Raw genomic sequence first — 9,788 nt, forward strand, 5'->3', positions numbered from 1 at the left:
ACTGTCCAGAAGGAGACAGGAGTGCGAGTTACAAAGGAACACAACAAATTCAGTGTTCTCCCTGAAAATGAAGGCTCGTAAATTCCTGAACTCCTCACCTGAAGGAATTTGTGGAATATGTAGGAATTTTCCCTACATATTTGTGGAACATGTAGGGAAAATATTTTTGAAATCCTGATCAATACTTTAAATACAATCCCGATTTAATACATTGATACTTCATGTCGATTGATGCCTGAGTAGGAAGAACACAACTTGAAATTCACATAGCTCTTATTTCAACCCCTCAGCTTTGATAATTCATGCTGAATTGCCACCAGCTGTTCCACATGAGTGTTGTGTGCACAGGGGACACTGACGGACAGGAGGATGGAGCAGAGACAAGCCCTGCAGTGTGCCACCAGCCCTGGCACTGCAGTTTAAGCAGCACAGCGGGCTGGACCAGCCTTGGAGAAGTGCAGCCCTGAGCAGGAAGGGCTGGCCTGCTGCCCAGACCACGACAATGAGGGCTGAATCACTCTCACATTCCGCCCTGGCCTGACTTTGCACATGCAAAACCACCCACAGCAGAGGCTCAGCCCTGTGCTGTGCCAAAAGGGAGGCTGGATGAGCAGACATACCCTGCCATGGCCTGTGGCTGGGGCAGCTGTGGAGATCTTTGCTGGCCACCACCACAGGCCCAGGAGTCAATTCCTGGCTCATTGGACTGGTGTGTTTTCTGCAGCACTGCAGGAAAAGCCCCTCTTGGTTACGTGCTGTGTACCAATTCCATGGGTCTACATCTTCTCCCTAAGGCTTCCAGGAATCCCTGGTTAAATGGGCTCAGGTTGTCTCCCTAAGGCTTGCAGGAATCCTTGGTCCCATGGGCCCACATTTTTTCTCTAAGTCTTCCAGGAATCCCTGGTTCCCATGGGTCTACATCTCCCTAAGTCTTCCAGGAATCCCTGGTTAAATGGGACCACATTTTTTTCTCCAAGGCTTCCAGGAGTCCCTGATCCCATGGGTGCAGGTTGTCTCCCTAAGGCTTCCAGGAATCCTTGGTCCCACAGGCCCACATTTTTTCTCTATGTCTTCCAGGAATCCCTGGTTAAATGGGTCCACATTTTTTTCTCCAAGGATTCCAGGATTCCCTCATCCCTCATCCTCATGGGTCCAGGTTTTCTCCGTAAGGCTTCTAGGAATCCCTGATCCTAGAAGGCCCCACATTTTCTCCCTAAGGCTTGCAGGAATCCCTGGTTCCCATGGGCCCACATTTTCTCCCTAAAGCTTGAAGAAATCCTTGGTTACATTGGTCCAGTTTTTGTTTTTTTTCCCAACACTTCCAGGAATCCCTGGTTGCATAGGTCCAGGTTGTCTCCCTAAGTCTTCCAGGAATCCCTGATCTCACAACCCCAGATTTTCTCCTTGCAGGAATCCTCGGTTAAATGGGTCCACTTTTTTTTTTTTCTCTAAGGCTTGCAGGAATCCCTGATGCCATGGCCCCACATTTTCTCCCCAAGGCTTCCAGGAATCCCTGGTTCCACCAAGTATTTTTTGGTCAATGAAGTATTTGGAAAGCAATGAGATTTTTGCATCACTCTCACACAATTTGCCTTGTGGGGATCTGGAACTATTAGGGCTGTCAGGTGTGACTGAACTATGACAAGTCAAGATAAGTCTTGTATTTGTTGGTCATTTAGAAGTGTCAAGCCAACATATTGCCATATTTTTATGCTGGAAAATGAAAAATAAATATTATGTTCAGAGAGCTTTTCTCATCTTGCCAATATTTTGCAAGGAAGACCTGTTTGTAGGACCCAACTTCTGCAGTTTTCAAGAAATAGGAGGTTTCAGTAATCACTGATGTCATTTTACATTAAGAAATCTTTATCTTCTTCCCCTTCCCCTGTTGTTTGATTCTTTACAATGAAATGCAACTTTTTTATTTTCCCCTTCCACTATGAAAGACCAAAGTCCAAACCTCTTAGTGACTTGGCAGGTACATTCTAGTATAACATGAGCAAAATGAAACGTAATAAAGGAAAACATAAAAGGTTTTGTTGAGGCGTGATGGTCGGGAAAAATTATATGCAAGATCAGGAAGCACTGACCTCTTGAATGAGCCTGCAAATGAGTAGTTAATTGCAGGTGGAAGTTTTATGAGGATTGGAAGTGTCAAAATGATAAATCCAAAAGAAGTGATCAAGTCTCAGAGCCCTGCTTTTACAAGAAGTGTGTGCTGTGAAATCCATAAAGAAATCCATACCTCCACTGAGTGCAGCTGGCTTGGAGCAGTGTTTGTGTTCACAAGCAGAATGGCAGAACCTTACTCCAGCCAAAATGTGGGTGCACCTCAGATCCTGCTGTCCTGCCTAGGCTTTAGTCTGTTGTGTGTTGGTATGGAAGAGAACCTGTGCCTTTGAAGCATTCAGAAATAAAATTTAAAAAATTACTCAGACCCTCAGTTTTTAATTTAGAGAGCTATTAATAGATACATAGTACTTATGTTGCAGATTCCTTAAATAAAAAGAAATAAGTGAAGGTGACCTACAGTGTTTGAGGTTCCCTCAGACCTCCTTTTGTTCTGTTGATAATTTTTTTCCTTCCTTTTTTCCCCTCTTCTTCCTTCTCCTTGCTTTTTGTGCTTCCTGTGAACAACAAGGTTTAAATCAGAGACTGTATCATCTTTGCTTGACTAGGCTTAGTCTGAAGCCTCTGCCATCTTTTAATTAGTTTGTTTTTTGGGTATTTTTTGTGTTTTGGGGTGTTTTTGTTTTTTGTTTGTTTGGGTTTTTTTGGTTTTTTGCCTGTGGGAGGGGTGATGGTGAGAGAACACATGGAACCCCAGAACCAGGGAAAGTGTTTTGTGATTAATTGTGTCACAAGGAAAACAAGGCTTTTTCAGTTCTGATTTTTCCTTCCTTTTGCCCTGGAGCTGCCTGTGCAGGGCAGGGGGTGCTGAGAGCTGAGCTGTGCTTGGGGAAACAGCTCTGCAGTGCCTCTCCTTTGAGGAGATGCTTTGTTTTTCTTTTCCATCTTCCCCAGTTCAGGTAGGCAGCATGCAGCCTGGGAAGGAGCAGAGGGAAGAGGAAGCCTCCCTGATTCACTGTGGCACTCTGCTCCTCCTTTGATTTCAGGATGTGCAGCACACTGGATCCCCCCTTTGTCTTTCTGACACCTCTCCAAAGCCCTCTTTACTGTGATATCTGAACAGAGCATGATCTTCAGCGTTGCTGTCTTCCCAGTGCTCCTCTAAAGCCAGTACAAACACACTCTTCAGTTCTAGTAACCATGGATTCTCTTTGTGAGCAATTATTTTTATCAGCATTTGATGGACGTGAGGCTCATGATGGGAAGAAAATTGTGTTTCAACACCAGCACCTCTCCAGCTTCCATAACCTTTATAATTTTCTGCCAGCTGCCATTTGCTTTTCAAGTAAGTTGGCTCTTCTTTATGATCAAAGTCTTGGGCATTTTTGAATTATGAAATCACAAAGTTATCTGACAGTGAAAATCTGTAATGCATTAGGGCCTGTGGAAATATGGATTAAAAACAGTCCCTGCCTTGGAGATGTGGCACTTCCCTCTGCAAGGACTCCACTTAGAGGGAAGATGAAGTCCCCAGGTGAGATTCATGGGTGTGTGTGGACATGGACATGCTTGGATGCTCTGCTCCTGAGGCAGGGAGTACCAAAAACCCTGCATGAAAGGGCTCATTCAAGAGATTTTGTTGTTACAGAACTGGAAGGGTAAGTAGGGCTGAATGTGAACTTGCCTCAGTTGTTTTTTAAGGCAGAATGCCTTCAAAGCAATATAACACTTTCTCACAAATACAGTGCAGTAAATCCTTCCCTTGAAAAGGGTTCCCATATCCACATTTCAGTCCCAAGGGTGATGTTGTCTATGATGTAAGGCTTTTTTCTCTTCTGTGAGGTTCCCCACATGTCCAATCTGTGATCCCACTTGCTCACAGAGGAACAGAGGATGCTTGTGGCATTGTGAAAAGCAGATTTTCCCTGGGAATCATCCCTACTTGCAGCAATGGCTCTTCTGTGTTTGAATCTGCCTGTCCTCCTAAGATGTGTTTGCCAAGGAGGAGATTTTATATGTGAGGAGGGAGCATTGGAGTCGTAACTTCCTGGCACTCAGATTTGCTGGCAGGTCTAAGAAAAAACATCCGTGTGCTTTCACATCGTGAAAGTGATGTGGAAAAAACTTTGCAATCAATTTGTGTGCACAGAGAAAAAGATGGTTACAAGCAGCAATGCCAGATGATCAGAAATGCTCAGTGGATAAAGGACTCACGCCCTGATTTAGTTTTTATCTGTGCTAGAGGGATTATTTTTAAATTTTTTAAATTTTGTTGCTTGGTTAGTTGTTTTTATTAATTTTTTTAAGGAACTGTGTAGGTTTATGCTTCTGGCAAAGAGAAAAAAGGAACCATAGGGTTTGAATTATTTCGTGCACTTGGAAAAAAGTTTGTTCTGTCAGAGGTAGGAAAAGATATGAAGTGTAAGCAAATCTCTGCCTGTATTTACATATTTTAAAAACTAGAGCCAACTCTGATTAGAGCCTGAATGAAACAGAATCCTTGTCAGGCCTTTTTTTTTTTCTTTTTTTCTTTTTTTTTTCCTGCTGAGAATGAAAGTAGAAGGATAAGTGAATTTTTTCAAGACAATTAGGGCAATGTAATCAGAGTTATGCTGGCTGTGCGAGTCTGAAGGGAAGATCAAAGTATTCAGGATACTCCAGAAAGTCCCATCAAGATGGTCTTGGCACCAGAGAACTTGCAAAGATGGGCACAACACCTGGAGGAAGGATGAGGCTTTTACTCTGTGACTCATCACTTGTCAAAAATGGTGATCTCTCTGCCAGGTGCAGAAAATAGGAGGAAGCTCTGCTTGGTCATCTGTCATGACTGGTGGAAGAAGATGAGGGGAAAAGAGTCATCATAAAGGCATTGTTCTTCATGAAAAAAAACGGGAGACAGCAAGCTCCAAGTGCCACGTGTGACATTCCCACAGACAGGAGCTGTTTTTCCATGTCATGTCCCTGTTGCTGGTCTGATCCTCTTGGTGTTCTTAGAGCACTGTGCCATTCAAATATTTTCATAAGTAGCATGTTATGAAATGCCATTCTTTGAGATATTTGCCTCTCTGCGTGGGTTAAATAATTTACTTTTTCTTACAGGCAAGCTGTGAATGCACATTTAATAAACGTTCATTTTACAAGGAATTATCTGCAACAATTTCAGAGGAATCTTGAGGCTTCTTGAGGGTATCAGATATATTTTGCAGTACATATATGGGCACCATTAATTTCACATGATTTCCAACATCCCTGCCTGCAAACTGTTGGACTATTTTCCTTTCAGTGACATTTTCCCATTAAGATTTTGCAGCACAACAATCTCAGCCTAAGAAAGGCATTTGGAATGGGATCTTCCAAATGACTTGGCCATAGGGAATTCTGTGACGGAATAACGTTGGTGGATGTGATGTGGGTGTGTTGTGCCTGTCTCATTCAGAAAGGGGGGAAGAAAGGAGGAAACTTCCATTTAGACATCACCTTGCTGTACCATGGCTTTTCCTTGCTTTTTGTATTCAAACATATTTTCTTCAGAATTGCAAAAGAAGGATAGAAAATGACATGTTTTCATGAGGAAAACAGTTTTGAATAATCTCTTCTGCTCTTATTCCAGAGATCAGTCTCTTGACATAAGAGAATGGTGAGACAAAAACAAATTATACTGAAATGGACACATGCAGTGTAAAATGAGAGTTTTGTTTTGTAGTCACTCTGTACACAGTATGAGAATTATAAAATGTGTTGTCTGCCCATTTTACGACCTCTGCCTTTGCTAGAGACGTGTGTTATCTTTCTTAATTCATTTCTGAGCCTTGCTTGGATATCCAACACTTGTTACTTTGCAGACCTGTCTGAGGTACCCAGTGTGCTGAGAAGGTAATAGAGGTGTTGGGGCAGTCCCTTATCCTGTCCAGGCTACAACCTGGGGCAGTTTGTGTGGAAAATCTTGTGAGAAATGTGTTGAAGTGGCTAAAGGCAAACACCCACAGCAATGCCACTTTTTTACACTTGAAAGACAAATCAAAATCTCTGCCACTGAAGAACTTTCAGAGAGAGGAGTCTTTCACTGCTGTTTTCCATGCAAAAAATACCTCTGAGTAACATAACCCAAGTTACCTGAATCTTATTTACAGCAAGGATTTGTCCTTATCCAAAATGTTGCTGATATTAAACCTGCCAGTCCCTTCAAAGTGTTAATAAAACAGTGCTGGGGTAAAACAAAATGGATAGGATAGTTAACACTAATTTAGGCGGAAAAGTGCTCCTGTATCTGTGAGGTCCACTTTTAAAAAATTGGCATTTATCTAAGGAATTTCTTCTGATAGGAGTTTTTAGGCAAAATGTCCCTTCCAGTGTTCCCAGCGCCACTGATAAAATTATGGGGGCAGAGCTCTAAATCCTTCCTGTGAGGCCACATACAGGATTTCACTTTTTCAGTTTCCTTTTTGTTTAAGAGGTTTCAACACTGTTAGGAGCGTTTCATGCCAAAGCAAATCCATGCCCATCGAGATCCAATCTCACCCTTGTTTATTTGTTTATTTGTTTCCCTGCAGGAAGATTTTCCTGCCAATGTACCTGACCCGGGAGTGCTCAGAGGTGAGCAAGAGGGATCTCAGGGATCCACAATGGGAACGGGGGAATCCCTTCTCAGGGACACCTCTGAGAGAGCTGCAGAAGCTTCAAAAGGCTCTCTGGAGCAAGATGAGCTTTTCCCTGCAAAAAGGGCAATACGGGGGAAAAAAGAGCTTCGATCTCCACAAGTGAAGCAAAGATCAGAATTCCAGGGCTTGCACTGAGATCTCCTCCTACCTTACACGTCCCCAGATGCACCTAAGCATCACCCAGCATACATTTTTGCACAGAAATGGACAAAATAACCTACTTGAAGGGAACTTGAGGGGTATTGTTGGGGTTATTTTCCTACAGGTGTGAAGCAAGTACAGGATAGTTCCTTGATTTTAGTTTTAACCCAGCTATGAAGAAAAAACATGCTATAAAAAAAATCATGTTGTAGCTCTTATATTTGGCCCTAATTGTGGCTCCATATATATAGAAGCATTATGAAACCACAGCACATCTTCCAAGTAATGTAAATTGTGAATTACAGGCTCCTGCTCGGTGCGCTTTGAAGATTTTCTAGTTTGTGTACAGATCTTCCACTTCCTGTTGAAAACAGCAAAAGAGATGTCTGTGAAGTTGGATCAATCCTTCTATATTTTAATTGGAAATCACCATTTGGGGTTTCAGTTGTTTGCATCTGTGGAATAATTTATGGCAACAGTAGATCTGTAACACAGCCCTGCCTACTCTCAGTGTGGTTATAGTTAATGATTTCTGTGCTCTCTGAAAGAGTTTTGGGGTGTTTGAAGTTCTCTCTTTCTCTCAAAATAGAATTTTTAAAAAGCCAAATTAATCAGGATCAAGTGTTTTTAGTGTTTTACACTAAACTTGTTAAAAGTCACTCAGAAGCATGGGAGTGATACAGGGAGCTAAGTGTGGTTGCAGTGGTGATGCCCCTGCATGTATAAAGCTGCCATTGAAATCCAAAAGCTTTTCTGAAATTGTTTTTTTTTTTTTTAAATATGTGTTGAAATAAAAGCTCCCGTGAAATAAAGATGAATCTAAAAATATTACAAGTAGCCTCAGCACATCACAGAAACACAGCAGACTTGAATATTTAATTAATATAGGCCCGTTCCTCCTTTGGACTGCAGCAGCAGTGTTCAGACTACAGACCTATGGGACAATTTTCTGCTTTTCCTAGAAGTCTAAAAATGCATGGAGGATTTGTGACAAGATGCCCTGAGTGGTTTGTTAGTGTTTTTGCATTCTAAAAATACAGTGGCTTTTTTTTTTTTTAATTCTTTGGTAAAGTTTCTGGCCATGTTATGCTCTTGATGGTGTTCACTTTCTCTCCCTTTCTGCTTCAAGTTTGGAACTCCAAGGCTTTCTTTTGGGTTTTATCAAATTACACACTGAAGAAAGACGTACATTTCAGAAACAGATGGATTTAATGTGCATGAAAATACATGCCTTTTAAAGAAACTAAATTAGTAGTTCCACTTCTACCCCTTTTTATTGAAGACAGAGCTTTGAGATCTCTGGTCTAAAACACAACTTTACAAACATCAGCAAAATAGATTTATTTGCATGGGAATTTAACAGAACATCACAGAAACCTTAAGCAACACCAAATCTGATGGTTTCTAGTACACATGAAAGGCACAGCGACAGTACTAATAAAAATATATATATAGATATGGCTTTATGAATCCATAACCAGGGCATATTTCAAGACTCTTATTCACCATATATATTGAGTGCATCTGCAAATTCACAGCTGCCTGTGTCTCTAAACATTTTCTTTATAATGAAATTAACTGGGAGCAAGAATTTTTTTTTTTTTTAGTTTCTAATTAGTGTTAATTCCTGTTCAAGGTGCATTGTCTTTCCTTATGAACTGAACACCAAAAGAAAGACCAGTTTCTTTTTGTATAGGGTTTTTTTTTCTCCTTTAGAAAGCACCTGGCTCCCACAAAACTTCATTACATAGAAGATGTGAAGCAGAAGGGCTGCTGTTTTGCCCAGCCACAGACCACCAAATATTGCTTTTGCTTTGGTGCAAAGCAACTGCCTAAGTGTTGGCTGAACTTGAAGAGAAATGGGTTAAATTGCTGTGGGAGGACAAAATAGAGGGACTTGTGAATATTTCCCATGGGACAGAGCTGTCTCCTGTGGATGTGACTCCTTCACTGTGTGCACTTGTCTTAATCTGGAGTCTGAACACTCTTGAAATAAAAACAAGTGGCCCAGCTTCAGGTTTCTTTGTGGTGTTTCTGTGCCAGATAAAAATGGAAAAATTACAACAATCCTTCACCCCACCAGCACTTGGGCACCTGACTATGCCTATGATCCACCAATCCACTTATTTATGCTCCTGACCATTAATTTAGAATGAAGCCCACCCTTTTTTCTTAACTCCACCCTGCTTGAGCCTTTCAGGGAATAAAACTCCACTGCTTGGAGCTGCTTTGGGGCTTTGCTGAGCCTGTGTCCATCCAGTTGGGTTTGCAGAAATGCTCAACACCTCCCTGCTCCCTCGTTCCTGGAGACTTTGATTTGGGAAGGAATTCTCTAAAACAGGCACTGAGGTGCGTGCCTGTGAGCTTTTCCTGACCAGTGACACATGGAGATCATCCCAGGATTGTGCTTTATCAAAATAAGCTGCTTCCTCAGCGGGAGCAGTGGAGCCAGACCATCAAAGAAGAAACCAGCAGTTGACAGAAACGCTCATCCTTCTTTATAGAAAGCAAGCATTTTCCTCTCAGAAGTGCCTGGGGTTCTGTTAGCAATTGATGAGCACCCAGCACGTGACGAGTCAGTTCTAACTAGCAGCAAAAATCATGCACTCAGCTTTCTTGTCTGATTTCCCTGATGCAGCAAAACAGCTTTGTGTCACAAGAGTTGCTTTCCTTTCTGCCAACCCCTCTGCCAGTGAATGGCCACGCTCCAAGAATGTATAGACAGAACCTCGCAGATGAAAATAAATGCTAATTTTGAAGTCTGTTTTAGAGCCTCAATAAAGTTTTTTTTCAGATCATCAGCTAATCTTCAAGCTGAAAAGACTTTTATTTTAAGTTTTCCTCAATTGGATCATCCATCTCTAGTGTGTATTTCAGTGATCTCAAAGACTGTTTGAATTTAGGGCTTTTTTTTAATAC

At 41.8% G+C, this 9,788-nt stretch overlaps 1 long non-coding RNA gene across 1 annotated transcript; it reads left to right on the plus strand.

Moving 5' to 3' along the window:
• Positions 1–1,299: 1,299 nt before the first annotated feature.
• Positions 1,300–5,034, plus strand: LOC135290676 (uncharacterized). The gene is made up of 3 exons (XR_010353447.1): positions 1,300–3,415; positions 3,509–3,604; positions 4,855–5,034. It is a non-coding gene; the product is annotated as an uncharacterized LOC135290676 (long non-coding RNA).
• Positions 5,035–9,788: the final 4,754 nt, after the last annotated feature.

The sequence above is a fragment of the Passer domesticus genome, chromosome Z (assembly GCF_036417665.1).
Source record: "Passer domesticus isolate bPasDom1 chromosome Z, bPasDom1.hap1, whole genome shotgun sequence".
NCBI lineage: Eukaryota > Metazoa > Chordata > Aves > Passeriformes > Passeridae > Passer > Passer domesticus.